The 3864-nt window shown below is 41.0% G+C and overlaps 1 pseudogene; it reads left to right on the plus strand.

The window, feature by feature from the left end:
- Positions 1-1610: 1610 nt before the first annotated feature.
- LOC131756988 (ski-like protein) lies at positions 1611-3654 on the plus strand (annotated as a pseudogene).
- The last annotated feature ends 210 nt before the right edge of the window (positions 3655-3864 follow it).

Raw genomic sequence — 3864 nt, forward strand, 5'->3', positions numbered from 1 at the left:
AGGGGGCGAAATCAGTACGTTGGCTAGTGGCCTTGGTCCTTAACCCTTTCGGTTTGTTTTAAGATTAATCAACGAATAAAGACACAGACCTACTAGAGAATAGACTTGAGGATATGGAGAGGGGGAAGGGTAAGCTGTGACAAAGTGAGAGTGGCATGGACGTATATACACTATCAAACGTAAAATAGATAGCTAGTGGGAAGCAGCCGCGTAGCACAGGGAGATCAGCTCAGTGCTTTGTGACCACCTAGAGGGGTGGGATAGGGAGGGTTGGAGGGAGGGAGACGCAAGAGGGAAGAGATATGGGAACATATGTATATGTATAACTGATTCACTTTGTTATAAAGCAGAAACTAACACACCATTGTAAAGCAATTATAAGAGGGAAGAGATATAGGAACATATGTATATGTATAACTGATTCACTTTGTTATAAAGCAGAAACTAACACACCATTGTAAAGCAATTATACTCCAATAAAGATGTTAAAAAAATAAACTTGGTTAGACTAAAAAAAAAGATTAATTAAAAGAAGAATGAACAGTAATCCTTGAAGATAACTGGGCAATTTATCTTTAGGTTTCTTTTTTTTTTTTTTTTTTTCCCGGTATGCGGGCCTCTCACTGTTGTGGCCTCTCCCATTGCGGAGCACAGGCTCCGGACGCGCAGGCCCAGCGGCCATGGCTCATGGGCTTAGCTGCTCCGCAGCATGTGGGATCCTCCCGGACCAGGGCACGAACCCGTGTCCCCTGCATCGGCAGGCGGACTCTCAACCACTGCGCCACCAGGGAAGCCCTAGGTTTCTTTTTTTCTTTTTTTTTGCGGTACGCGCGCCTCTCACTGTTGTGGCCTCCTCTCCCATTGAGGAGCACAGGCTCCGGACGCGCAGGCTCAGCAGCCAGGCTCACGGGCCCAGCCGCTCCGCGGTATGTGGGACCTTCCCGGACCGGGGCATGAACCCGTGTCCACTGCATCGGCAGGCAGACTCTCAACCACTGCACCACCAGGGAAGCCCTAGGTTTCATTTTTAATTGTACAAGTTCAAGTGGGGTCAGAAGCTCTTCTTACTGGTGTGAGGATTTATACAAGCCTTCATTTTGTCCACACAGACCAACAGATCATCATTTTTAGAGGAGATACTTTTTTCTCTCCTTTTTTGGTGCCCCTGGTACCAAATACTAATTTCGGGTGCATAATTCTGACACAAGTAATTGCATAAACTTTTCACATGTTGTGCTTAAAACCAAACCAAACTGTTGCGTTAAACTTGGACATCTTGAATTGAGAGAACTGGTAACTTTAATACATATATTTGAAGAATTTAAGAAAATAAAGGTTTCCTCGGAGGTGTGCCTCTTAAAATTATTTTCTTTGTTATTAGACATAAAATAAGAAATTTTATAGCACTTGCAGTGAAATTACACTAGAGTACAAGCAGACCCAAAACAAAGTTACAAAATCTATTGACTAATTTAGGGAGATGTCTCTTTGGAAATTTAAATTTTCTGTAAGTTACCATAAGTATTGGCATACATTGCTTTTCTCTCCTCAAATAAGTAACTGAATAACAACGCAAATCTCAGACTTATTTAACACAATAGTTTTTAGCAATGGAAAACCTACAGACAAATTTTTCCTTGGTTCAGGGCTCAAATAAAAAACTGAACGGGATGGGAGATGATGGCAGCCCTCCAGTGAAAAAAATGATGATAGACATTCACGCAAATGGAAAAATGATGATAAACAAGATACCAACAGTAAAGAAAGAACACTTGGATGACTATGAAGCGCCAATGGAAACTGATGAAGAGCATGTCAAGAGAACCTGTGCCTCTGTGCCTGAACCTTTACATTTAAATCCCAGTTTGAAACACGCTTTGGCACAATTCCATTTCAGTAGTCAGAGCTCTCTGGGTGGACCAGCAGCATTTTCTGCTCGGTATTCCCAAGAAACATGTCACCTACTGTATTTCTGCCCCTTCCATCTCCTCAGGTTCTTCTTGGTCCACTGCTCATCCCTTCTGATAGCTCCACAGAACTCACCCAGACTGTGTTGGAAGGGAAGTCTATTTCTTGTTTTCAGGTTGGAGAAGAAAAGAGACTGTTTGCCCCAAGTCCTAAATTCTGTTCTCCGAGAATTTTCACTCCAACAAGTAAATACAGTATGTGATGAATTGTACATCTATTGTTCAAGGTGTACATCAGACCATCTTCATATCTTAAAGGTCCTGGGAATACTTCCATTCAATGCCCCATCCTGTGGGCTGATCACATTAACTGATGCACAGACTGTGTAATGCTTTATTGCGGCCACATACTTTTCCTCAGAATGGTAGTATACTTCCTGCTAAAAACTGATTGGCTCAGCTGAAGGTAACTGGCAGTGCCTTTGAAGTGGAACATGAATGCTTAGGCAAATGTCAGGATTTATTTGCACCCCAGTTTTTGGTTCAGCCAGATGCTCTGTGTATTCAGCGTCTGGAGTGCTGTGGAATGTTTGCGCCCCAGACATTTGTGATGCCTTCTCACAGATCACCCGACAAAAGGACTTGCCATTGGGGCTTTGAATCAGCCAAATGGCATTGCTATATTCACGTGAACCAAAAATACTTAGGGACACCTGAAGAAAAGAAACTGAAGATAATTTTAGAAGCAATGATGGAGAAATTTAGCATGAGAAATGGGAAGAGGACTCAATCCAAGATAGATACACCACCAGGAGTGGAATTACCATCATGGTATCGTTATAAAGCAGGAAGGTGACCATGTTTCTCAGACACATTCATTTCTACACCCCAGCTACTACTTATACATGTGTGATAAAGTAGTTGCCCCAAATGTGTGGCTTACTTCAGCTGTATCCTAGCCTAAATAGGTCACAAAGACAGAGGCAGGTAGATCTATACTAAGACACTGAGATAAGCCTCACAGCAGTGGGAAACATCAAAAAACAGTGTCTTATCCAGATGTCTCACTAGAGGAACAGGAGAAAATGGACCTAAAAACAAGTAGAGAATTATATAGCCACTTAGATCCATTAGTCTCAAATAGTTCTACAAGCAAAAAGAAACCTGAGTCTACCACTTGCAACTTAGCCAGAGACACAAGTAAGGTGGGAATTGACTGTGATGCTGCAGCTTCATCTCCACGTCTTGTCAAAGATGTCATTTGTGAGGATGATAATGGAAAAATCATGGAAGAAGTAAGGAGAACTTATGTAAAACAACAGGAAAAACTGAACTCAACTTTGCAGAAGAAGCAACAACTTCAGATGGAAGTTGAAATGTTGAGTAGCTCAAAAGCTGTGAAGGAACTCCCTGAAGAATAGAAGAATTTACAGAAAGAGCTTGAATCTTTGCAGAATGAACATGCTCAAAGAGTGGAAGAATTTTATGTTGAACAGATTTAGACATAAAATTAGAGCAGGCAGTGAAACAAAAGTGCACCTGTGACTCAAATTTAGAAAAAGATAAAGAAGCTGAATATGCAGCACAGCTGGCAGAACCGAGACAGAGATTGGACCATGCTGAGGCTGATAGGCAAGAACTCCAAGATGAACTCAGACAGGAATGGGAGGCAAGACAGAAGTTAGAGATGATGATAAAAGAGCTAAAGCTGCAAATTTTGAAATCATCAAAAACTGCTAAAGAATAGAAATCTTTAAAGACATTCATCTGTGTGTTCCCAACAGGGTTTATTTTTGTTTGTTTGCTTTAGTAATTGAATTCTGAACAATTTATCTGCATGAAAATAACTAGGCATTGTACCCATTTGTAGATCAGAGAAAGTGAAGAGATTATTTATTAGTATATAAATTTTTACATTTTCCAAATGAATGAAAATGTTTCTTTGTACTTTTTTTCC

This window comes from Kogia breviceps, chromosome 1 (genome assembly GCF_026419965.1).
Source record: "Kogia breviceps isolate mKogBre1 chromosome 1, mKogBre1 haplotype 1, whole genome shotgun sequence".
NCBI classification, from domain to species: Eukaryota; Metazoa; Chordata; class Mammalia; order Artiodactyla; family Physeteridae; genus Kogia; species Kogia breviceps.